At 47.0% G+C, this 27,149-nt stretch overlaps 1 long non-coding RNA gene across 2 annotated transcripts; it reads right to left on the minus strand.

Moving 5' to 3' along the window:
• Positions 1–136: 136 nt before the first annotated feature.
• LOC311438482 lies at positions 137–26,933 on the minus strand. Of its 2 annotated transcripts, none has more exons than XR_014694137.1 (5): positions 26,820–26,933; positions 26,051–26,195; positions 25,381–25,898; positions 9,262–9,357; positions 137–1,010 (listed from the first exon to the last, which is right to left on the minus strand). It is a non-coding gene; the product is annotated as an uncharacterized lncRNA (long non-coding RNA). The 2 variants fall into 2 exon arrangements; XR_014694138.1 differs by lacking the exon at positions 26,820–26,933 and adding an exon at positions 26,296–26,419.
• Between the last annotated feature and the right edge of the window lie 216 nt (positions 26,934–27,149).

Raw genomic sequence — 27,149 nt, forward strand, 5'->3', positions numbered from 1 at the left:
GTCATTCCAATTGCCAGCCCCTGAGAATGACTTTGATATTATCTGGCGGTGATTGAATGATTCCCATTTGCCGTGAAGGTGACCCACAAAGCAAACCACTGCTTCTTTATGATGTTTAAAGAAACCAGAATTATTTATTTATTTATTTATTTATTTCCCTAGCGTCATTTTTCCTGCTTCTTTTTTAACCTTAGGACAATAAGGCTACCTAGTCGCATCTGCCGGCAGTGGAAGCACCAGCTTTCTGACCTCCTTACTGGAGATGTCGTCAGCCTTCCGCAAACAGCATGAGCACAGAAGGCACTGATGAGGTGTATCTTCAGGCACAAGACCCTCCAGAAGACTCCCAAATACTCAGGAACAACAAGTTGGCCAAAAAATAAGCCCAGAAGCCATGACAGCACTATACAACGGGATGGGAGAAGAGAGAGATGTATTGTCAGTATCTAGGACTCCTGCAATAAGCTGGTCTTAAAAATGTTAACGAGCCCTGACTGCACGAGTGGGTCATGCCAAAGAGGCAGCACCAAAACTGTGCTTGTGCCCTTCACGGGGTATCTGGTAAAGTATGTGACTGCAGCCAGAGCAGGAGCCTTTCCATCACGGAGGGTCTTGAATGTGTGTGCTGCCCAGCCAGTGCCATCCCCGCACAAGTCAAATTTTGCCTGCAATGAATTCTACAGCAGGGTTCCAGTGATGAAGCTGAATCCTCTTCCAAGCTCATTTGCTTGCTGCAGAACATTCTTCTGTGTGCAAGATAGGAGTGTTTGTAGGCTAAGATTCACGGGGAGGTTTCAGTCCAAAGCAAAATCAGGGTTGAGTTATTAAAAGAGTTCTCAGCAGTCATGTATCTGGCAAAAATCCCATGCATCTCAACAGGACTGTGATTTCACCCTCTGGCTTTAATGGAGTTATGCCAGCAGAGAAATTGGTCCAAACTCCCCGCTTCCTTTCAGTTGATTGGTATTCAGAGCTACTGGAGTCCCCAAGTAGGTCTTCCTGCAAGAAATCTGCCAGCAAAAGCAAGAGGTGATGCTTAGTGCTTTATTGCATGTAGAGATTAAAAATATACAGAGGCCCCAAAACACCACCTTTCACCAAGTTTTACTAGGCCATTACCTTACCTTTGACAAGCTCCTAAGTAAAGCTACAGATTCAGTCAGCTGTTTTTCTAACATTGATTACACTTCAGCTCCCTGAAGCACGCCCATTTAACAAGCTGGCAGCAGACTCTGGTGTCTTGGTGACTCCGGGAAACAGCAGTTGGGTGCCTTCAGTATCTCCTGAGCGCACGGTATTTGGCCTTCAGGGTCATGATTTCCCTGAGGACATCCCAGAGGAATATGGGTTTAAATTTCCCCCATAGCGACGGGGAGCGTAGGAGCTAGTCTTGTCTTTTCAGCTGGAGATCTGAAAGACCCGTCAGTGACAAGTCCCAAAGATTTATGGGCTTAAAGCCCCCTAACATTCACAATTGCTGTTTCTTGGATCTCCAGTGAGTCTTACAGCAAAAAACAGACCTCACAGCCTTGCTCCTTCCATCAGAGGGGTCTTTACTTGAGGGGTTTAATAAGTGCAGCTGGGGGAGATTAGCACTTCTGCACTGCGGCCATGCCAGAATAACCCCACTGGGTCCACAAGGACACCGGTCACAGCCACCCACCCAAGCACGTGCAGCACCTCCTTTTTTATCTAGAGAAAATAGCTATCAGCTTTCCACTAAAAACGTGCTGAGAGCCCTTAAACCAGCCCTGCTGTCACGGCTGGCTGGCCAATCAGTCAACATTTCAAAAAGCTTTATGGACGCCTTCTGCAGGGCCAGTCCCTGCCAGGGGGGATTCCTGCGTGAGTCCTCCCAGGACACCCTCCGTGGCCGCCCCAGGAGCCCTGGAGCACCTCTCAGAGCCTACCTCTTGGCTCTGGCAGCCCCGGGAGGCTTTCAGTGCTCTGCTCTGCCCTGCAGACCCACCGCACCACCCCGCTGCCAGCCGGCTCCACGGAGCCTCATGGGCTGGAAGTTCAGCCTTGGACTTGCATCATCTAATGATGACCTTCAAAGGAAACCAAAAAAAAACAACAACAAGGGATTTATGTCCAGGAAGGAGGCTTTGAAGATTTAATTTGGTTTGGATATTTTTTAATGGGGATTTCCCCCCCCCCCCTCCCCATTTGCTCGCCTCGGGCATCAGGCCTGCCAGTGCAGCACATTTCGAGCGCCACTGGCAGCTCAAAGGGGTTTTGTACTGCAGCTTTTACGTTCCCCCCTCCGTTTTATGAGCACGTGTAACACCAACAATCCTGCCCAGCGGGGGTAACGAAGGAAACAGCTCCTCCTGAAAGCCACCCGTCTGCGTGAAGTGCACGGGTACCGTGAGCAGTCAGCTCTGCTCAGCGCCTCTGGGAAGGTCCCGTTTGAAACAAGCCAAGCCAGTCCGGGATATCTTCACACAGGGTATTAAAATAAATAAATAAAGCCTCACTCACAGCGATAACAGGTTTTTGGGAACCATTTCACTGCAGCTTGGGCGGGTCACACAGCCGAGCTGCTGGCCCTGGCTCCACGTGGTGCCACGGAAACCCAGCAGGACACCAGATTGCAGCCTCATGTTATCAGCCACAAAGCAGCCGGTTCCTTTCCCCCTGGCACCACACGCCTACCAGCAGGTTAGCATTCAGAGGCCCGATTTAGGTCTTGCTGCAGTCCCTGGGAGCTCCTCCAGGCAAAGCAACGCGGCTGGAGGTGGCATCACCTCATCGGCAATGTGGCTTTTGCCCAGGCTTGGTTCAAAAGCCACATCAGACGTCTCAGTGACTGCAGCTTCACTTTAGGAAAGAGGAGCTCGATTCCTTGCTGGTGGGCAAATCCCAAGGCATCAGACATTGTCATGGCTTGTATGGCAATGGATTTACCAATTTGGAGCATTTCTGCTTTTGTAAAACCTCTTGCCATGAAACAGCGATCGCTTCTCTTCTGCTGCGTCTCCTCAACCAGTAACAGAAGTGAGTGACATTAAAATAGCAGATACTGTCTGTGTGTTGTGCAGCAAGTCGCACCGTTCCCTTCCTGGTGCTTTTGACTAAAAATTTGATTAATTTGTGGACTATTTTTTTCTCTTTGTAACCACAAAGACACTGGTGCCAAGGACACTTCTCCCTGCTGAGGTTGTAGTTAAACATTTCTGAGACTTTCACATTTACTGCATGGTGGTATTGCAGAAGACAATAAAATACTTTTTTTTTTTTTTTTTTTTTTCTGAAATAAAAAGGTAATTAATTATTGGAATTAAGCTTAAAATTCAAACGTTCAAAAATTTCTCGAGGTTGATCAATTTTCAGTTACATTATCTAGCAATGCCATAGCTTCATTAAGTTCTCCACTCAAGCTAGATTTTTCACATATAATACTGAAATCTTAATGTACAGGACACATATTTTGTATTAAGATGTTTCAAGCTTTTTTTTTTTTTTTGTGTGTGTGTGTAAGTATAAAGGAAGAACTTGAGTCCAACTGTTTTAAGTAAGACACCTTTACTGTATGTGGATATTGGCCTCCACCTGTGTCTGGCACCTTGAATCCCAGGCTGAAGTAATGGCGATGCCCACAGCGAAAGAAGGGGATGCTCCTAAAGTGGCAACACATGAAGGCAACTTGTAGAAGGCTCCAGGAGATGGTTAACTGGCCGAGCTTTTGCTGGGCAGGTGACCGTGAACACAGAGCAGGGTTCTTGCCGTGCTGGTTTGTTTCAGACAAAGAAGGCTTTAGGGTAATCAGAATCTTTCATCTCTTTGTCTTGCTTCTATACCCTGGCTTCAGCGTGAAAGATTAAAGCCAATACACGTTTATTGCCAACATTTTCTCTTACTCCTTCTACAGCAGTGGCTTTCCTCCTGCTGGGTTCTCTGATTTGTCCTGCACCAAGCGTTGTTGCCGTAAGTTACAGGACAGGTTTGCTCCACACATTATTTTTCTTTTGAGTGTCATCTTCATTCCTGCGTTCTGAGACTACTGTCTCATGTATTGTTAACGTATTAGGTAAACTAAAATGAAGTCCTAGAAGAACAGTTTACTCATCTCACAATACTGATGAAATTAATCATATTTTATAGCTACGTAGCATCTCCCACTGGGCAGAATCCAGGCATGTTATCAATAATATATCAATTTAACCTCTTGAAATGGTTGCAGGTTACTGAATATTATTCCTGGTTAACAGGTGGGGAGATATTAAGGCAGTAAGAAAAGCGAGTGCCTTCTCAGTGTGGGACACGTTAGGCTGGGGAGTGAAACCTGCAGTTCCCCCACTGTATCACAGCACTTGCTGCTTCTTCCCAAAAGAAGCAAATAGCAAACGAGGAAAAAGATTTCACCACCAGAGCAGTGGGAATATGCTTCACTCCCTGATGCAAAGCATTCTCCTGTGGTATCTTCAAAGCATTTTACAGCTCTGGGTAAAGTCAGGCCACCTCTCCCGTGTGCTCTCACCCATGGAGACTGACTGGGAAGGTCCTTACAGGCCCCTGCACGTGCCCGTGGAAAGTCTCCCATTCTGCCCGGGGTGTTCACTTCCTGTAGGGTCATCAGGAGGCATGCCACCCCTCTTCATTATCCACACGTTTATTTAGTCATCAGTCTCATCTGACTGAGCTTCAGTTGCCGTGATACAGCATTAAGAGATGTGAAAGCCACAATCACACACTCCAATAATCCCCTGAATAAGTCTGATCCCAGGCATCACCAGATGCCATGTGAAAGACGCACGTTGCGAACACCCCTGCCTTCGCTGGGCTTTCTGACATTAATTTGTGCAGCCTGAAATTCAATAGCTTTCATTCTCACAGCTAGTTTGTGAGAAAAGCAGCTGTTGGCAAAGGCTGAGGTGTGCCCTGCTGCCTCCCGAAGCCTCCTCGCTGCACCCAGGCCTGGCGGATCCTGGCTGAGTCACCGAGCTCCCGGCTGGAGGAGGCACCTGCCCTCAGCTTCCCTGGCAGAAGGAAAGCACCCTCTCCCACTTCCCAGCTTTAGCTAAGCCACTCTGAACCTTCTGCAACCAAATTTGCAGAATCACCTCAGCCTGGCAGGTCCGTGCTCCACAGGTACCAGCGACCCGACGCCTCAGCGGCGAGGTGCAAGGCGCCCAGAGCACCATTTTGACTGCCACTGCCACCCTCCGCTCTCACGGTGTGTCAAGATCGGCCACGAGTACACCAACCTCAAGAAGCCACAACAGGGCTGCTTTGTCTGCTTTGTGTGCTGGCTTGCCCTGCTCGAGGCTTTTCCCCTCAACTCCACTAACCCGCGGCTGCTACCTGGGGACGTCAGATAAACAGCCCTGGCTCAGCGTTTGACAAAGGAGCCCTCCTCCCCTTCCCTCCTGGTACAGCAAGTCCTTTCGTAGTTGCCCCACAGCGTGTTTATCCTGCAGTCAGAAGGGAAACCCACGTGCTGTGCCTGTGCTGGCGACCCCCCGGCACCGCCAGCAGCGAATGTAAACTCCAGCCTGACCTCCTGGGCCCATAAATCCCCTCGCCCCGCACCGCGCTCGGCTGTTTTAGTTTTCCTAGGATTCCACAGATGCCGAAAGCAATCTGGGTTTACATTAAATACAGGCAGGTCAAAAACACCCCGCCCAAGCCAAGAGCGCTGCTGGGAGAAACAGGGAGGGCAGCAGCAGGCACGGAGCAGAGAGCCGTCTCCCTGCGGCCTCCAGCAGCAGCATTTAGACCCAGCCGTGCCTGCCAGCAGAGATTTCCATGCCTGCGGGTTGCCACGGACAACCAGGGCCTGTCCCCAGCGTGGCACTTCTCGTGCTGTGTTGTCTCCAGGATGCCAGTGCTGCTGCCTGCACTTCGGGTGAGGGACACGAGGCGGAGGAACTTGGAGCCCCTCCTGGTAGATGTTGCTTATTCTTTCTCCATCTAAACCCAATGCATGTCCTCCTCCCCTTCAGCTGATCTGCAGAGAGCCAGGTGATTTATCTTCCCAGCCACACAGCCGCGGAGAGCACACCTCCCTGATTAATGAAGTTTTCTACCCGAGGACTTGGTTACGTTGCAGCAGACAATGAGAAATGCGATCACTGCTAATACAGCATTGACACAAACGCCGATGATATAAGGCAAGCAATATCCTTCTGAATCAAGAGTCCCTTCCATCATTACTATTTCTGTTTGCTTCTGCCATTTTAATAAGCTGGTGCTCTGTGCATTACCAAAACACCCCCAGCTCAAGCCACCTAGGGACAAAATCGTTTTTTGTGTAACACTTGATGAAATAGGAGGCACCTTTACCAAAACAGCTGTCGTGTGTTGACGTAGCCCTGTTATCAGTTAAGCACACAATGCTCGAGCCCCAGCCTCCAGTCAGCTGATGCCTTTACCTCAGCGATGACAAATCAGTTTCTTTTATCCACGTCAAGTACAGTGGGAAGAGGAATGATGGCTTTTTGTCTCCCTGGGTTCTTCCAAGCCCCAGATCTCAGAGGGCTTCCAGCCTGGGAGATGGAAGTGGGCAGATGGAGAACCCACTGTTGAGCACCTGATTACACTCACTGAGGTATCGTTAGATTTCTCTATCTTCAGGGAGGAATTAGCTCAGTTTTGGACACAAAACTGTGCCTCTTACTTCAGTAAGGATTGGAGGAATGGGCAAGACCTGAGGAGCTGAGTTTCTAGGGATTTGGAGGAGAGTTCTTAGTGGTGTCCATGAAACCACTACAGTCCTCACGCTCAGTACAGGGGTCACATAAGAAATTATAACAAGCCTTAAAGCTGATCACATTTCTGTACCAAAAAAAAAAAAAAGAGAGAAGCAAGTGTCTGGACAGGAGCAGGAGGCAGCAGAGAGAGGAGCGTTGTGGTCAGATGGCAAAGTTCACACGTGGGACTGAACTTTATACCAATGATTCAGGAAGAGAGAGCACAGCCCAGGCAAAACAAACAGAGAAAACATGCCTGGGTAAGAGCTGGAGTGGATGAAAATGAACTTTAAGAGCTAACGGTTAATGAAACAGCAACAAATCAATTTGTCTTAATACATTAAAAGCAGGAAGTCCACAAAGGCATTTGCAGGGAACCTAATCACAGAAGGGCAGACAACAGAGCAAGTAGGAGGTGTAAAAGAACCGAGAGGCAGCCAAGTCGTATCACCGTGGCTGTCCTGCTGCAGGAGAAGCAGGATGAAGTAGTGATGGAGCTGGGGTGTGAAAAGAGCACCCAGAACAAGCTGATAAATAAATAAAAATAAAATCACAGGACTGGATGGCTTTCGTTGAAACGTCATTTCTCACGCTGCTGCAAGTTTGCTTACTGCTACATCTGCAGGTTGGGAATGCCTTAGCTGAAAATAGAGCAGGCCAGTGGTAGGAAGCTGAAGTGTTTGAACAAATGAGTGAACCACTCGTGTTCAGGGCATCAACTCAGCTAAAACTGTCCCCTTCTTCAGACATTATGGCCTCTGGCTTCTTTCAGCTCATAAACACGTTGTATCTTCTGCTCAGCAGTTACTTAGGTGGTCATTTCTTTCTTCTGTAACACCTAGGTATTCTCACAACCCAGCATTACCACAGATTTATTATTCAGGGATGACGGCAACTTTAAAAGTAGCATTTAAATGAAGAAACTGTCTCACTAACAAGAACAATTTGATATGTCCTAGCAGGATCAACGAGTAAAAAGGATGCATCTGTCTCAGAAAACTCACATGGCCAGATTTTGGAGATCTGGACCCAAGAGTTCAACACCTGAAGCAAGACATTTGACAGCAGGATCGATGAAATTGTTTAGTTGCATCCAAGCCTCAAGAAGAGAGAGGAACACCAAAGTCATGTAACAGCACTGGGGGAAAGAGCATGGCTAACAGGGCATCTGTAACAGCAGCTGGGATTCGCGTTTACACTTGTATTAATGGACTCAGACATATTACAAGGAGCATTTTTAATGTACACATATTGCTGTGCCTTCAAAGTATAGGCATGCAAAATACAAAAAAAAAAAAAAAAAAAAAAAAAAAAAAAAAAAACAGACATGCAATAGAAAACTGGTTGTATTCTCTTTGTGGGCTGGAAAGAGAAATAAAGCCAGAGAAATTCACTACCACATATAGGGTGAAAAAGGAACAAAACACAAACAACTTAAAAATAGTTACGCCTCCAATAAATCTTAAATTCTAATAGTAAAGCAAGAAAGATCTGTCCTCATCTGAGAGGATCAAGCACGCACACAGTCTCCGGTGCAGGAAGCCTGCAGAGCGCTGGAGTGCGGTTTGTTGGCAGACCGTGTATTGATCGCATCTCGCAAACAGCACAGACAAGCAGTGGGATAACAGAAATGTGTTTCTAGGTCAGTGCTGCTTGTCAGAACATCTTGAGCCCTGCAGTCACCTGGATGACTCTGACCCTGTGCCGTGGTGCTCCTTGCTTCATCAGGAAACACCATCGCCCCCATCACAAAGCCTCTTTCTTCCAGACAAGAGCTCACAGAGGTTCGCTGAAATCAGCTTGCAAGCACAAGTTTGCAGTGTCTCATCACCACTGAACGTTTCCCAGGCGACACCAGTGACACACAGCACCCAGAGTTTCTCCTGAGCTTCCTATCCCTGTTGTAACACAAACACAAAGCTGCTGAGCAGGTGATGTGTTCAAAACGAGTGCTGGAGGACAAGGCTTCTGATCAGAAAAGGACTGGTTTTCCCCAGAGTGAGTGGTCTCGCTCACCTATTACATTCTATTTCAGTGTTGTATTTCAATGTCTATTTTATTTCAGCGTTACTATGGACTTGACATTTCACAGATGTCAACAGTATCTTCACTGTGTCCCCTCTAAGACCATCGGTGGCTGCATGCAGCTACGGTGGCAGCACCAACAGGACGGTGTCAGTGTAAGCGCAGGTTTCTTTTCCAAAAAACAGCAAAACAAGAGCTGAAAAGGGTGTTTTTATTTGTGATACCCACGATAGCTCACTCTAGTTACTCACAGTAACGTGTACTATGTGCCCTGTGAAGAAGGTACATGGAGTGCCCTCTGCAGCACAGAACTAGACTGCACTCACTTGGCGTGCTCCTCCATCCCTCAAATTATTTTAAGCTGTACATTTAATTTACTCTTCACTTACCCGTTCCTTTCAGATCTAAGAGTGACAGCTTGGCCTTCCAGACTATTATATATCTTTACTTTGGACACTGCTTTGTATTTACTTTCCCTAGAAGAAATAAATGCTCTTTTTCCTTCACTAAACTACTTTAAAACCCCTTCCTTGGTACTCACATTTCTGGTAGGGATGCTCTCTATGCTTCCAATCCTCCAGTCCTTATTCAGTGAGTTATCATTTGGGAAAACCTCTTCTGAATCACCAGAATTGGCCTGAAAATGAAGTGACAGAGCCTTTATTCACCCCAGATGCAGCAGCAGGTTGCAGTGGCACGATGAGCATTAAATGCTCACCCGTGAAAGCTTTCTCAGCTTACTCTCAGGTATGGAAGTGGGACTTAGCACCTCGCATCCCAGCACTGATCACCCACAGAGACTGCCCTCAGCTTGTTTCTAACGCCGTGAAACTCAGGTGTTTGGCAGCAATTTCCTGAGGCACAGCTTCGTGCCACGCACCCCACTGTCACTGCCACGCGTCACCCTGGGATTTCTCCCTCTGTGAAAGTCTTCCCCTGGGATCTGCTTCTCTGCACAGGGCCCTTCGGACAGCATCCCAAACTCCTTTTCCCCAGCACATTGTTTCCCATCCTATTATATTAATGGCTCTATTCGACTTTCACCGCCAATACGTTTTTTGAGAAAAGAACAGCCCTTGGGGGCAGCTATTTCTTAGAGTTTGCTCACGCCTTAAAATAATTGTGCCAACTTATTAAAAGCCCCGCTGACAGAATGATACAATAACCTCTGTGATTTATTTATCTTTCGGTGAGCTTTAAAGAAAGCTACTGCCTCTTTCCAGCTTCGCACTGTATTGTCCATCATCAAATGCAGCCCTGCACTCTGATGTTTGCAACACACTACAACAAGACACCGGGCTTTGAATTACATTTATTCTGCCCTTATCTCATTGATTTACTGGTTCCTCAAATATTTGCTTCCTTATGCTATCTTAATTGCAGATTCCTCCTGCTTCTATTTTCTTTCACTGCTATTCTACAGAGAACAACTCTCTTCAAGCAGCACTCTTACGCTCTCTTCCCCATTTTCTGTGTATAGCACCATATCTTTTTTTTTTTTTTCTACTGCTTTAGCCTTTAAAACTTCAAATAGAAGATTTCAAGGACATCAAAAACAACTGGATTCCACAGTACTTTTTTTCTTTTTTCCCCTCCCAAGGCAGCATTGCCATCTGAAGGTACAAGCAAAACACTCACTGGAGGTACCAGCATGCCTAAGTATACCTCCTGTGTTGCTCAGGATTTTTTGGATAACCTTGCATGCAAGGCAAAGGGCCTATTAGTTGTGGTTTTTTGGTTTTTTTTTTTAAACATTTTCTGATCAATGTGCCTGGAAACATGGCCAAGATGTCACCAGCTCCTGGGCTGTTCCTGCTGCCGTAGCTTGGGCCACCGTCTCAACGTGCCACTGGTGTAACAAAAATCAGAGCCTGGCCCAAAGCAGTGCTTCATACGCCCCAAATTCAGCAGCTCAGGTTTCCAAATGCATCGAAGTACCTGCGGTTCCCTCTGGCCAAATCAGCCTCAGAGGGCACTGGTACTTATTTTAGAAGCTGCTGCTCAGAGGAGGCTCTCAGAGGAGAGCAAAGCACGACCAACGTGCCAAAATTGTAAGGAAACAGCACAAAGTGCTTGGAACAAAACAAGCAACCCAAAGCAATGTGCTATTCCAGAGAAATACCAAACTGAAAATGCAATTCTTAAACCTACTGGAGAGGAGGCAGTCGTGCCACGGGGTTGATACAACTCAATCACACGGGCTAAGAGCTTCCCTTGTAAATCTCTCCTGCACGGTATGGATCCCTTTGATACAGAGGCATTTTGCAGCAAGGCTTTACACAAATTCCAAACATTGCTTTGATCAGTTTATCTCCTCGCAGTTTTCCTGTCTTTAAGCATCCCCTGTTTATCCTTAAAAGAGAAAATGGAAATAAAGCACCTGGTTATCACCACACCATCTCACAGAGCGTGGCAGGGCACTCCTTGTTCTTTCCAAGTATCTTTTAAAGTTCCCTGGGACTACCAGCATGTCTGTAACCCTACTGCAAAGCCTCTTATTTCTCAAAAAAAAATAGTCATCCCATCAGAAGGGAGTTTAGCCCTTGAGAGCAAGGGAAATTCTCACATTTTTCCTCTCCTGCTGTGCACTGGAACAGCTATATCTTGTCATATATTTTTTCTTCAATTAGATCCAAAGAATGCAACTCATAATGACCACAAATAGGAAAACTTTGCCTGAAGTTGCAATTAATATTCCAACACCTTATCTTTAATTTTTTTTTTTTTTTTTTTTTTTTTTTTTTTTTTTTGTGGATTATAGAAGTTTATTATCACCGTTCCCCCCGGCTTCATTTTATCTGGTACAGTAACATAATCAAAATCCTCCTGCCTCAAATTCTCTCTAGCAAATCCTCTCTTTAAACAATTGTTCAATGACTTCCCTCATTTTCGGTTTCTTCGCTGCTGCTTATTATCCTAAAGCCTGGAATCTGAAAAATTGAACTGTAGCAATGGCCATTTTTTCAGCACAGACCAGATCTTTACTTTCTGGGTGTTAATGCTGAAAATATACTTTAAGAGACAAGCCTGTCTGCATTGAACTGCCTTGCATTCCCATTGTGTTACTGTAAATGCCACTATTATGAAGAAATGATTGACTTTGTTTAATGTACTGTTCAAATAGTCTGCAGAGATGTCTGTGATGCTCGTGTCATTCTCATGCTTTAATTATAATTTTAATCATCCATGATCTTCCATTTGTTTGCTATAAGCTAATTATTTTTTTCTATCACAAGGCACTAGAATGATGTCTCCATATTAATCATTTTTATTATTAAGCAGATTTGAATTTTAACTCCTGTTCTGCTCGGTGAGAGCAGAGAACTTTCTATTTCCAAAGCCGCTCCTAAAGACACCCAAAACATTTATTCTCTGCCTCCCTCCCCCTGTACCTAACCAGGACATTGGATCATTTACGTAGATTTGGGCTCACATTAGCGGTGTCACATCACAGAGCTGATGCAGATCCATAATTACAGGGCAGCGGGGAAATTCAGTGCAGCCTACACCAGGTCCCATGGCTCTGGGGACCTCTCAACTCCTTTTCTATGCACTGCGGCCAATAATCTACATCAGATGCCCTTCACAGCTTGCTGTAGATGATATCCTTTCCTTGTAGGCCTTCCCATTCCCATAGGAGGGGAGATGGAAGGTATCCAGGTTGAATAATCTCCTTAAACCACAGGTGGCCTTTTAATTCGATGATTGCCTGCCACACACACACGGACACTACAAAAAGAGTATTTATGGCACTGGAGCAATGCGTTGCTCAGCTCTGGAGTCCCTTCAGCCCCCTGGAAGCTCTGCAAGGAGCTGGAGGCAGCAGCACTTGTGCAAGGAGCGGGGCTGTTGCTGCCTCGCAGCAGGCAGAGGGGGCTGTCTCACTGCTGCAGCCTACCCTGCACCTCAGCTTCGCTCCTAACTCCATGCCCATGAACACACAGGGAAACACCAGCCCTGGTAGGAGTTGCCCTGTGCTTGTGAAGGCCTTGCAGAAATGCATTGCTTCTACCTAAAAAAACTGAAATGTGGAATGTCAAAAATAACAGGAAACACTGTTTGCGTAGGATTTGCTTCACTGGCTTCTGAGAAGGAGATTCACAGTTATGTTGTGACAGAAAACGTCTTTCCCCATGCATAAATAGCAGAACACAGCCACCGACTGCTGTGCTAGTGCTGCCTTACAGGAGAACCCCAGCAGCAGAGGCGGCTTCACCTCAAAGGCACGCGAGGAACCTGCAGCAGCTCTCGTCTGATGCCTTTGGACATACATACCCGAAGTGCCAGCAGAGAGATAAGTGTGTGTTTGTCTGCATTTCTGAGAACACATTCAAGTCTGAGTATGGAAAAATCTGGAAAACCGTGCTCAGGGCCTGCTGCTCCACACGAACCCTAGCAGGCACACCGAAGCCTCGCCAGCCCTGTGCCAGATGCCCGTTTTGCTGCAGCAGATGTAAGCGGCTGCAATGCAGCGAGAGAAAACAAAGGAAGCCGCTGCTGATTTCAGGAAGCGATACCTGAGGCACAGAGCTTGGCGCCCACAGGCTGCCCGGGCGCACAGCCACCTGCAGCGAAGTGCCAGGTCACCTTGCTGTGCTGCTCAAAAAAAAAAAACAAGACAAAGGAAGGGGAAAAAAAAATAATAATAATAAAAAATATCTCCACCTGGTTTTCTTTATCAGTTGTCTTTGGACAGCTGTGCGTGCTGGAGAGCCTGTGGCTGAGCTCCAGGAACAAGCAGGGAAATACCACGTAGAAACAATTAAATATTATTAAAGATCAATCATTTCTCTCCCCATCAAGCTTTTTCTTGGTCGGTAGCTTTTTTATTTCACCTCTAAGAGAAAGCCCAGCAGCCGTTTACGCACAGCCTCATCACTGCTGTAAATACACCTCAGGAAATAAGGTCGCCAGGCCAAGCAGCGACGGCACAAGGAAAGCATTAGGCTTTCACATGGTGGCATTAAGCAGCCTTCATCCGTCCAACACCCAGACGCAGAGAGCAGACATTGGGGTGGCTCAGGAAAACCTTGGTGCCACCACCACAAGGCATGGTAGGACTCCAGAGGCCTCAGAGAGACCAGGCGGTGGGCCAGCGACCCCAGCCTCTGGCCTGCTCCTCAGATCAGCCAGCCATGAAGACGCAGCCATGAAGCCAGGCTGGTTGTTTCCCCTGGATGCTGGATGTCCGTCCTGCTCCTCAGAGGATCCAGCCAGAGCTGGGTGTCCACAGGCAGCAGGACCAGGCCCTGAGGCACGGGCCTGTTTCCATGGGCCCACCAGCGGTGTCAGCCTCATGCAGTTAGGAGGACGAGCACTCGTACACGCTGCTCCTGGAGAGATGCTGCTGAGCACGAGCCACCTCTTGACCTTCAGGATGGATGATTTTCACCCCATTCACCACCAGCTCACCCTCAGAAAATGCTTCTGAAGTGTTTTGTTGACCCAAGGGTGACGACAGCCCTCAAGTACAGTCAGTGACCAAATCAGTCATACCCTCCACATCATACCCTCAGCACCCACAGCAAAGCTTCTGGATCATGGAAACAACCAAACCAAATGGCTAAGCTATAAGGAAAATATTTAAGTTGGAAAAAAAAGCTCCTTTAGGTTGCCTCTAACACCTGCATAATTTTCTCTTGTTGCCTAATTAACAGCACTACAGCATTTCCTAAATTCAGGAGAGGAAATACCGTAGATATCATTGCAATGTTAATTACTCACAGACAAAGCCTGTCAGGATTTCAATGGCGATGAAAGTAACACAAGTCCATTCACAGGTGCTGGGAAGAAGCTTCCATCACAGTTCAAAAGAAGCGAAACAAACTTTTATTCTGCCATCGAAAGTGTGGGGCCCTTCAAGCCAGACTTGTCAGCACCCTCGGGGTCATTTACTGTTAAGCGGTGACTGGAAATAGTTAAATACACTTGCCTGAGCTCACTTCCAAGACAGTTTTCCCAACAGCTAGCCTACCTCCATGCCTTCTTGACCTTCTTCAAGAGATTAATTCCAGCTCTTTCTAAGCTGTCCTTGGAGAGGATGTTCTCCAGCATTCCTTCCAAGTGACACTAACGCTGAATCAGATGTGACTTACAGCCATGACTTCCTAGCAGCTCCTCAATTCCTTTTAAAGGCCACCCAGAACAATCACCTTTTTTTTTTCTTTTCCCTCAGTGGAAGAGTAATTAGCACTTAAACCTTCAACACGTGTGTGCTGAATGCTGTGGTTGTGCGATCTGTGTGCTCATCAGCTGCCATTTTACACTGCTAATCCAAAAAGATGCAGTCATTTTTCCTCCATGGTCACCTCTACATAACCTTCTTGGCGAGCTTCAGTTTACCTGGTTATTCGCAGCGAAGGGCTTGTGCATCTCAGCTGGCACGGGGGTCACACAGGAAAGATGCTGATCTAGAGCCACCATCATTTCCTTCTGTAGTATCGTAATATCTTTGTTTTCTGCAGAGGTTGTGCTTTCACATTAAATACTGCCTTCCTTTTAATGTTGCTTAGCACGATTTATCTCTATATAAAATGATTACTGCCTTGAAAATAGTTTTTATTTTTTCTAAAAAACAGCAGCCAATTCTTAAAAGTGATACCTCAACTTCCTCTTCTCCCTTCGGTGAGCTATGAATTAAAAGGCAGCTCAGGCACAGTGTAACGAGCTAACAGCATTTACTCAGCAAGGAGAGGAGAGAAACCTGGAACCACAGCGGCACAAACATTTCTGGGGGGGTGCAGCAGAGGGTGGGAGCCCCAGGAGGGAGAGCACTGTCCACATACCCTGATGCTGCATTCTCCATCTCACCCACTCCAGCCCAGCACTGTCACCACGGTGGCACCTCACCCTCCTTCCTTCTGGTGGCTGACAAGCTGCTTGCCTGGTGGCAGAGACCAAGAAAGGGAGCTGCAGCACAAATCTCTTTGGCGCATCAAGTTACGAGCATGTCCCCCTAGCACTGCTGATCCCACAGGGAAGATGAACACAAGGCCTGGCTCTCCCAGGTTTGTTTTTGCTGAAAGCTGCTGTTACAGGGAGACTCTTCTGCTAGGCTGATTTTCCCCAGCGTTTGTGGTTGATTGAGCTTACAAACTTGCACAAAACCTTAGCATTTCAGAGCATCCCCTTGCACTCCTCCTTGCTAATATTTGCCCATTCCCTTCCCTCTGTCCCCAGCCACTCCACTGGTATCACAGCTTTGTTGTCAGACTCTTTCTTCATGCCCTAGGCTCACAAACAAACAGCATCTTTTGTTCTTCCCCCCCCCCAGAAGACCAGGACACACAGTACGAACGAAAGCGCTCACACAAATATCAAGCTAGCAGCAACTTGGTCTCATTTTGTGACTCCGCTGAAGTGGTGCAACCTATCAAATCATGGCAATCTGGCACCTTAAATCGTTCCTTTAGGCTCAAACATATTGCTCTGCACAAATGCTGGACTGCACCTCCAAAATAAACATTAAGTAGGTAGGAAATGTGGTACAAACTTTGTTGGTTTTTTTTTTTTTTTTTTTTTGGTTTTTTTTGTTGTTTTTTGTTGTTGTTTTTTTTTTTTTTTTTTTTTTTGTTTAAATCTCTCTCATTTCAGGGAAAAAAAAATAAAAACCAAAACTGTTCAGACAATTATTTATGATAGCCTAACATCTTTAAGTAGGAGTGTGAAGGAGGTTGCCAGTCCACAGCTACCTTTCATTAAAATCCTGGAGGCCAGCATGGGAAAAACTATCCTTTAATGACCAGATAAATTATACATACCAATGAAACTTCATCATAAATGAGAATTCTGGGTTGTTGTGTTTTTTCCTCAGTTCTCACAGCATCTTTTTCGCCTGTGTAACACACAGTATGTGTGGTTCCTATTTCTTCGGGGAAAAATGGTTTGTTGACTATGACAGGCTGTAATTAGACTGTAATATAAAGCAAGGACGGTGTAATGCTTTGTGTTCACGCACTGTGCATCACAATGGGATGTCATTCCAGGTTGCCTGTTCCTTGTGCCTGCCATAATAACCATCATTAGCAATACAAGTGGGTAAAAGCTCTTTTCTTTGCATATTTTCCTTGCAAAGTCAGCCTACAGGTTCCATAAAAAGACAGTGATATTAGACTGACCCCGCCAAGCATTTGGGATTCACAATGAGCACACTTGTTTGCTTCCTGAGCTAAAGCTAACCCACCACAATGGGTTCTGTGCAAGTACAGCTCCGGGTCAATCAGGTGTAACTGCTGGGCTCTGCAGAGCAGGAGGTGTTTCTGAGCACCCTCACCACTGACAGAAAGCCCCAAGACAGAGGTGCAGGTAAGATGTCACAGGATCTGGGGTCCAGACAGCACGTAGGGAGGAAAGAAAACAGAAGGGGGTTCCAAAAAGGGAGTTCCAAAAGCATTACATCTGGGTGAAGCAGTTCAGTCTGGATAAATGTCAGACCTGCTCACAAATCAAACCAGTTTTGAAGACACTCCACCACGAGGCATCCTGTATTTCCAGCTCCCAGGCAGAACAAGGATTTTCCAAGCTTCCAGAATTGAACACAGCTGCACAAGTCCGTAAGTCAGTTCAGCTTGCAAAAATACGAATTGTTGTTTGTTTTTCTTTTTATTATTATTTTTTTTTCAATTATTATTATTATTATTTTTAATTTTACCCAGGCTGGCTTCTACTTCAATGCTGGTTCCAAATCCCTGAAAGTGTTGAAGATACAAACAGCTGCCCTGTCTGAGAAAGGCCACAGACATTTCCGTGTGGTTGAAGCTGTTAAGAGACTGCTACAGAAGTATGCAAAGGACAGAGTAGTACAGCAGGTACCACGAGTAGAAAAAAAAAAAAAAAAAAAAAAAGTATAAAAAAAACAGAGATACTGTGGAAGAATAGGAGATGACAATGCCAGATCACAGGAGAACACATAGGAGCAAGACTCCTATGAATTGACCCATGAAAGACCCTGAAAGTGAAGGGAAGGGTGACCTTGGTCATGCAGGAATTCAGAAAGAGGACAAGTGACAAGGTCACACAGCAGGAAGCTCAGCCTAGCTGAGCGTTGTCTGAATTGGAGGGAGGTTTTGTGTATATTAGGATGCAAGAGGGAAAGAGGATGCAGCAATCAACAAGGAGATATTAAAAGAGACCTGAAGGTGGAAAGAGAGAAAACAAACGTGAGCACAATAGGTGGCATCTGAGCAGGGTCTTCTGAGCTCTTCCCAGGACCTAGTGAGGAGGCTGATGAGGAAATGACTCTGCCAGGCTTGCTGCAGCAGTTACGCTGCTGAGAGATCCCTGGAGATACAGAGCCATGCCCGAGCTGTGAAAGCTCTGCAATGCCATTTCCCACCTCTGCCTTTCTTTGCTTTCCTCTGTGAGTGGCTCCCATTTAGATGCTGCGATAGAGCAGGTTTCCCATTTGCATTTTCCAAAACAAGCCGATGGAGTTGTTTTAAAAAATAAATAAAAGCTTTCCTATGACCTTGGCTGGAGAAAGCCCACAAATTACTTCTGATATTTGACTTGACCACTCGTAGGAAACAAAGAGAAGAACGTTTCAGCATTCCTGAGCCCACGCACATCAGTGGCAGCAGCCTGGTTTCTCCCAGGTTTCAGCTCCAAGAGCTAAGCCTTCCAGAGAAGCCAGTTCAATACGAAAAGTTGCAGTATAAATGGGAAATAGAATACCACACGTGTCTAATTACTCTTCCTCTGCTGCCCTAGCAATTAAGAGCAATAGCGAGTGATGTGTGGACCGTCACCTTTGTGCTCTGTGCGCTTTCTCAAAGGTTGATTTCACACTCAGCATGGCACATGGTGCACATGAAAACAAAGACCTCTATTTTTCCGTGGCAGTGACGGCTTGTGAAAGCCTTGCAGCACTTTATTATAGCCTCTGTCAGGGAAAATGCTGCTGAAACATCCCCAACATATCAAGTCCACCACAGCCTCTCTTAGTGAAGATCTCAGGAGAACAGCATGCATTTGGTGGTGTACTGACGACCCCCCTTTTGTTTCTGAAAGGCAGATACGGGGATCTGCAAAAATTTAAAAGAAAAACAAACAAACCACAACCAAGCAAAGATCTGAAAGATCTGCAGAAAATAAAACCAGCCACTGAGGCAGGGATTCTTCCAAGGGAAATTAAGTGGGACAAACTTACTGAACAGGAAAATTGGGACCTGGAGTACTGTGAATATTGCTGTCTCGCTGTGACCAAATTAACTTTCCTGTGACTTAAAAGAGAGCTGACAACCCCATGTGTCATCCGAAGTAACTTCATATAATGCAGGTTCCTTAATTTACTTCCACTAAGGTGGTCACCTGCTGTAGCTTGCAGGAAAGGTGGTGGTCTTTGTGGAGGGGTAGGGCTCCAAGCACGAGCCAGACAGACGAAGAAGCAAAGCTTTGTTTAATGAGTTTAGTGCATCAAAGGAGGGCGTACTAAGTATATTTTCTGTTGAAAAACCTACTGCCTTTGTTCAAGGAAATGTAAATGGTTTCATTTCTCTGTGAGAAACAATTCACTTCCTCCTTCTTCTATCAAAAGGAAGTTGCGGGGATTTAGGCAGGAGGACAACATTAACCTCAGAGAGAGGCCACCTCTGAAATCCACCTACACCTACGAGTCACTCACGGGTGCCTCAGAAATGCTGGTTTGCTGCTTGACCTATTTCTAGCTTAAGTAAGGGAAAAAAAAAAAAAAAGAAAAAAGAAAAAAAAAAAAAAACACATTGATTTTGCAAGTAGTTGTTCTGCAGAATAAACTAAACCCAACCCAGTGTTTATTTGGCATCCCAGGGATCTGTTAGAGAGGTCAGTGGTGAAGGTGCAGAGATTCAGAACAAGAGATAAAGAAAGATGAACTTGTTCTCAGTTCAAGAGGTTGATGCTTGCTAAAGCTACCTACCTGTCCTAGATTTCCCTCCTCTCCCTTCCTGCAAGAACCTGGATAGATAAACACATCTTATAAACACCGAGAATGCCCTCAGCGAGGAAGCTGCTCGCTGTTAAGCCTTCAGAGAAGAGCTGAGCTCTCACCAGCCCCTCAACAGGCAGTTTGGCTGAGACATCCTGCGGTGGCTGTGTGTGTGCCAGGCTGTGTGGAGGTGGAAGCCCACAGGACACTGCCCTCCAACCTCCATGCAGACATCAGTTCCTGCAGCCAAAGCTGGGAGAGAGAAGTCTTTTCAGTCCAGCTCCCTCTCTCTGGCCATAGCCACCTCATAGACTGGGAGCGCACACCATGAAGCTCCCCCAAAAGATTTCACCCAAGCGTTGGAGGAACTGAAGCCTCCCTCCAAGACACGTGGAGGACTGGAAACACCAACATGCCTGCACACACCCTGTGTGAGGAAGCACAGGGGGCAAAATGGCCTTTGAGGCCTATCTGAGGCAGCAGGGCCTCAAGGAGCAGCCTGAGGGCACTGCCCCAACATGGGGCACACGTAGGAAACAAGAACCTGAAGGACACGGTGCTCGCATTTCCTTATTTACCTCAGGAAGCCCAGCCATTGGGATCTGTCCCTGTTTAACACAGGGAAGCACTAATGGGGCAGGAAAAGATCCTCAATTCTCCACAGAAAAGACTGCAAATTGTACATGTGGGTAGAATTGGGCCAGGAAATTCAGCTGCCCTGAATGTGGTCCTGAATGAAAGAGAGGAGGGAGCAAAGCGGCGCACTTTCACCTGGCTCCTGCTAGGACACCAGCAATTATGCACACAGCAGCATTAAGTGTAATTAGGCAGAGTGGCCTATTTTGTGAGCTACAGAAATGAAGTGAGATTGCCTAAAAGCAGCTTCTTCTGGAACAGAGCGGGGAGAGGGGTTACAAGGAGCAAACACCACCTAAAAGCGTTGGTGTCAGCTTGCCACGCTCTCCTGACAGGGCAGCCACAGGAACATGGGAACCCACAAACTTCGGCAGCAGGATTGAAGATTTTGTAATCTGAGGCCTTTACCCATGCCTGAGGCCAAAATACCTGATCAGCACATTACAATCAAGCCAGCAGGACTAATGAATCAGATATGGCTGCTATTGAGAGCTGAAGAGGAATTTCAGAGGGGAGAAACAGCAGCTTCTCCTTAGCCAGAGGCTGTCTGCCAGTAAGGAGACAACAAAAGAATATCCAAGGTGAAAACACAGGGAGCTAGCTGGAAAATCCCCCCCTTCACTATATGAATGAAGAGTGTTGTCCTAGTAGGAAAAGACGGGGAAAAAAAAAACACAAGAAATCACTATCTCCTGAACAGATTATTTTTTTTCCTGAGCACTTCTGACCCAGTAGCTCTCCCTGAAATACTCCATCTCAGAAAACAGAGCTCTAAGGTTTGCAAGGGAATTATGCACCTCACCTAGGAATGTGAGGAACGTGAGGGGAGTGATGCTAGGAAGAAACAGAGACCATGGAGGCCACGTTATGCAGCTAACTCTGTGGTTACTTTTGAATTAGATCAACACCTCAAGAAAAAGTAACTACTCCCAAAATAATAAAGATAATAATAGTAACATACCTTGAATATTAAAAAAAAGGGGGAAAAAAAAAGGCAGAGAGGCACAAACCCACTTCCAGTAGACGCTTTGCCAGCATGCAACGAATGCACAGAGTGACATTTTTTTCCCTGCTGAGGTTGGCTCTGGGGTCTTCATGCCACTCCTGTGCCCTAGTGCTTCCTCACAACCTCATCGGTTAACCGAGTCTTACAGGGTGACCAGCTTCTGAAATTTTACTGGGACTGTTAGTGCCTCCATGCAGGAGGGACACTTATTTCTGCATCCTGTAGCAAAAACCTACCTGGGAAGTGAAGAGAGCTCTTCAGTTGTCCCCGTGACTGCAGTACCATGTGCCTACCACTTTGGTTGTTTTTCCTGTGGAAGTCACAAAGGCTTGAAGGCATTTTTTTACCCCCTAAGAATGAAAATAAATCACTCCAATCAGCTGCCTTTCGTGAGGTGCTACAAAACAGACTGCTGTGGCAACGTTATCGTTTGTAACAGATTTAGCCTGCAGGACCAAGTGTTAATTTAAATTTTAAGGTTTAAAAATAGTTTCCTGTGACACCATGTAAATGCAAGGTATGGCCAGCACAAGCAGACCCAGACTGAACACAGTTGTATTGCTTGGAGTTATTTATTTCTGCATGTGATGGCTACTGACAAACCTTGCCTCATTACTCTCCTCCTATGCCCCTGCATTAATTCAGGATGCTGGAACGGCTCCGAGAAAGACACAGAGGATACAAGAGATATTACCATCCTAGTGTCATTGCTACACGAGGAGGTTCTGCTGCCCAGGCTGCCTCCTGAGCTGCTTCCTCCAGGGTAGCAGCTGGGCCAAATTTGGCCAAAACTGAGCAGATTTTCAGCAAGCCATACCCCTACCAGAAGCTCTGATTTCTCCAGAGGCTGAGGCTTTGCCCTGTAGAGATACTGCAGCTTCCCAAATAATAGGCTTTGCTCCTCTTCCCTCGCCCACAGAAATAATACTTTCCTAAAATACTGATCCTTTCCTAAAAATATTCAGCTGTAGTCCTGCTTGGCACAGAACAGCTCGAGCCACGCAGTTAAATCTTGCCAAACTTAAAACAAACTGAGAGCAATGTCCAATTAGCAGCAATCAGACAAGCTGCCCTTTGAAACAGAGCCACCAAACACCAAAACAGAAACAGCCAATTCCTTTATACGTGTACAGGCTGAATGCAAGGGAGAACAGAAGAACTGAGCGCAGCACTAAGATGCTGCCTACCTTGTGTTTGCTTGGGAAGCAAAACAGGAATAGGAGAGGCCAGGAGTTGACCACTGAAAGGAAGAAGTCTTCAGATGCCGAGAGGCAACAAGGCAAGGTATACTCAGAAAAACAGCAATTTCTCTCCCCCTCCCAGCTTAATGAAAGGGTATGCAGTGAAGGGAACCAGAAGGACATCTATCCTAGCATTTCGAGATTACACGTAGCTGGGTGCTCCTCACACCATGATTTATTTGCCTGTGCTCTGTCTTCCGTAGCCAGCTGACGTCCGAAGGCCACTGCCCTGTAACTGGGTTGGATTTGGGGCAGTGTAATCCTCAGGGAAGGAAGGACGCGGGGAGAGGGAAGCAGGGCACAAGAAACATGAATGAGCAGCAGAGCCCAGGACAAGTTTTCAGGCCTGGCATTTAAGGAAACTATTTCTAATGTGAAGTAAACCATATCTAGGGGAGGAAAAAAAAAAAAAAAAAAGGACAGAAAAGACATGGAATCCCTTAGCATCAGTCTTACAGACTGGCTTTCCAGAGAAGCCAGCTTCTAGGCTACGGGCTCTTCTTCCATGCAGCACACCCTGAAAAGATGAATCATTTCCACAAACGGGCTTTTAGCTGAATGTGTTTAAAAAGAAAAAACAAACCATGCAGACACCAGAACCAAAAAACCCACCCCCCAAACATACATATATGTCCAGGAAAAACTGGCTCGAATATCAAAGATTTGTCATATCATGCATTTCTTAAAATAGAGGGTCTTTTGTAATCCTATAAACATAAGGAATGATGGCAATGGTAGGTCGGTATTAGAACAAAAGGTGTTTTTAGCTTCTTTAGCTGTTTCAGCAAATCAGAGTGGCTACTGAAGGAGGTGCAAAGCTTTTGGTCTTAAGTGTCCTACTTTCAGACCATTAATGGCAACGGAGGGACACCACAAGCCACACTGCTCAGGATCTTCCCCAGTATTTGCTGGAAGTTGCATTTTAGTCCTGTTTAATTCCTTTTTGCCATTTCACAAAGGATGGCACTGCCTTCCTCCCCCAGCTGCTCCCAGCAGCCTGCGGGGAGCCGCCACACTTACTGATGTCCTTATTTAACGCTTCAGTCATTCCTCACGCTCCTTCACAGAGCACGTCAGGGCTTGGAGACAGGTCCACCAGCAGGTGCGCTGGGACTCCGGCGTGCTGTACAGGAATACAAACACCAGCTAATTAAATCTATTGTTAAAACAATTTGTTTCTTGCTGGGGCCGAGTCATCTGAAAGCGTCTGAAGAAGGCGGGTTTCATTTCTGAGGGCAGACTGCCATCTTCACTCGGGAGCTCCTCACCCTCCTCGAATTATTTTAGATTTCGAGTTCGGATCGGGAGCAGAGTGAGAAGATATACTAAAATAGTAATTAAGTTAAAAATCCAAGGGCAAAACTCTAACCTGTCTCTTAGCAAGGGCAGCGTTCAGCAGGAAGATCCATGATTTAGCCTGCCTGTGTTAGCTCCTCGAAAAAATGAAAGCAGCAGAGGATGAGACCAGCAGCACAGCAATCCATAAAGGTCTATTTCTAATGAACACCTGCCCCCAAGAGGGCATTGTGCATATGGACTTCACGGCTCCCAGGCACCCACCACCCGTCTGGTCAGGTCAGCAGGGCACGGGGACGGCATTGCCATCGTCCCTCCGTCCCAGCTCTGCCTGGGAAGCGAGGAGAACGCCTCGTTCCTGCTTTCCATCCATTTGTTTCAGGAATCTTTTTCGGGAAAGTCACAAGCAAGCCAGCAGCTCAGTCAACACAAGGTCTCCTGCACAAGGACACACTCTGCTGCTCCTGAGACCAGCCCCATCTCCAGGGCTGACTCTCCAGGCACCTTCAGGGAGCGTTTGAGGATGCGAGTCCAGAGCAGCTCCTGAGAGCAGCCTCCGACAGCTCCCACACCACTGCAACACAGCTCCATAGCCATGGCCCTTCACCAGCAACTTTCCAAGTGTGGGTACCACAGACCGGCACGGCCTAATTACAGGCCAGGTTCTGCAGTCCTTAATTGGACAAAAATTAATTACAGCGTGCCAGACAACTCATCCTCTTCCTGAATACATAATGCTCTCTGATGAGGTTCCACACAGACAGGTAAGTAAATCAGCGTGAGGAAGAAATTTAAGTGGCATTCATTTGGGACAGTCAAACCACAACACACTTACCTGCTTTTCTAACTTAATTGTACGTGGCTTTAACTCCATGCAGTGAGAAAAGCTGCTCATTTCCAAACTTCCCTCCCGACCCCATCGCCACACAGCTCCAACGTCATTCCCAACCCCTGCCCAAGGGGGACTTGCTGTGTTCAGCTGTGTCCAGCAGTTCTGGGGCTCGTCACTTCCAGCCTCACATCCCACACGGCTCTGATTACATCCAGACTTATTAATGCTCTTTATTAGCTTACTTAGCAGGCATGATTTTGCTCAGCTACTCTCCCCACCGTAACGCATTATTTTGCTGTGAGATGCATTCTGAGATGCACATTTGAAGCAGCACACAAAATAATTATAGCGGTGCTTTAATCCTATCGGGGGACAAAATAACCACGCTAGGAGACAACGATGGTGGCAAAGGTAGGCCCTGACAGTGCAGGATACCCACGCGGTGCTGTGTAAGTGGCACCACCACCCTGACTTCCCTTTGGTGTCTGAACAACCTTGGTTAACCAAATGAATGCCCATAGGGTTTTCTGTTCGGCATTTATCTTGTTCTGCTGAATTTTTAGGGAACCCCTTATCAGTCCTTGCAACCAGCCTCACAGACTTCCTGTGTTTGAGCACAATATGGGCAAGATCTGATGGCAAACAGCTGTGGGGAATCATAGCCAGAGTATTTTAAGCAAACACCAGATCCCAAAAATGAGAGGAAAGCAAGAACAAGCAGTGTGTTACCATGCACAGCACTCTACCTGCAGCGTTGCTTTCTCCCTCGCCAAGGCTGCTGGTGAGGAGCTGTGAGACCACAGCAAATCCAGGCTGCAGCTGTACACGCACAGCTTTCACACAGCACTCAGAGGTGAGGCTTTGCACTTTGCTGCTTTTTGCTTCTGTGCCTTCGATTTTCCAGGTCAGCTTAATAGCAGCGCCTAAAATAACCCCGCAGGCAGTTTGATTTTGCAGGGAAGGATTGAGGGCAGCAGCAGCACTCCAGCTCCCAAGGCAGCTTGTGTCCAGCACGCTTTTCATGGGATCTGCCCTGTTTTTCCTACTGCCCAGACACCAAACAGGCCAGGCCTTGATTACCTTTAAATAGGTCACTAAATAGAGCTTGGCAAGCGAGGGGCAAATAACATCAGAAGCGAAATGAAAGCACCTGCCAACAGAATAATGTTCTTTACTGCTTACGTCCCAGCTGGGACAAGACAGCCTCACCTTTGTTTGCTCCCTCTGGTGCTAAGACACAGGTTGTAAGGCAGCTCCAAGGTACCTGCAAAAAAAAAAAACAACCAACCTGCCAGCGGGATGCCCTGCAGCCTGTACCCAGCCGGGTCAGGTCACAGGCCTGGACCTGTGAGGAGTGGGAACATTTTGGGGGCAGAATTTGGAGCCCTCCGAGGTGAGGTGCTCCACGCTGTGTACCTGCAGAGCGCTTGGGCCCCATGCGAGGTTAACTCGGAAATCTTCCTGAAAATAAGCATCTGAAAGCCCCGGGGCTCAGCTTCCTTCTCAGGCACCCATCTGAAACACACCGGTGTGACCCGGGTACCACGGGCAGCAGGACCTGCTGTGGAGGGATTGGAAGGAAAAGAGATTTTTATATTTTTCTACCAATAAACGTTGAGCCAACAGCTAACAAGGCAAAAATCCACTTCCCAGCAACCTACGCATGGCACAGCACAAGGAGCCCAGGTGTCTTTCCTCCTCCTCTGCCCAGCAGCATCCTGCAGACACGAAACCCCTCCTTCGTTCCTGTGGCTGCCTTTCCCTGGAGCTCCTTCCCAAAAGTCCCCTGCCGTGCTGCGAGCTGCGGAGCCGGCTGAGCAGAGGGACGGGCAGCAACGCCTGCATGGCTGCAAACCAGCCCAGCTCCTCTCGGCTTAGCCCGCAGCGTACAGGAGGGGGAGCGTTTGCTGCAGTATTTGCTGCAGTACTTGCTGCTTCCCCATGCCCACCTGGGCTCGCTCTCCCGTCCCCCTGTTAGGGGAGGACTCCTTGAATCATTTCTGAGCCTGCGTTTGTCTCCCTCAGCCAAGCTCGGCCACAAAATTACCCCTTCCCCTTTCAGCATCACTCGTTGCCTCTTCAGTTTTCCCACCCTGCTTTAGACAACGTCTCCTGTTATTACAGGGGGCTTCAAAGAGGTTTCCCGTAAACAAGGATTTGATCTACAAGCTTTGGGGACACGCACATGGCTTGAACTCCATCTCCTGTTTCAGGAGCCACACCAAGCATCAGCCAAACCCCTGTAGCTACACACACGTCCTCCTGGCCAGCAGATCACGGGCAGCTGCATTTTCCTGAGATGTTCTGGTAGTAAGAAGGGAAGGAAGGCCCGGTGTAAGCATTTTCCCTTATAAAAATATCCAGTTTCATTCATTCAGTTATATATTCAGCAGATAACACTCAGCATCGTGATCACTGCCCCCGGGAGCCAGGGCAAAGCAGCCCCACAGCACGCGTGGAGCTGTGTGTGCGCGGCTCCACTGCTTTCATCTCAAGTGACCTCGCAAGGCTGACA

Source organism: Aythya ferina (genome assembly GCF_964211825.1).
Source record: "Aythya ferina genome assembly, chromosome: 6".
Lineage (NCBI taxonomy): Eukaryota > Metazoa > Chordata > Aves > Anseriformes > Anatidae > Aythya > Aythya ferina.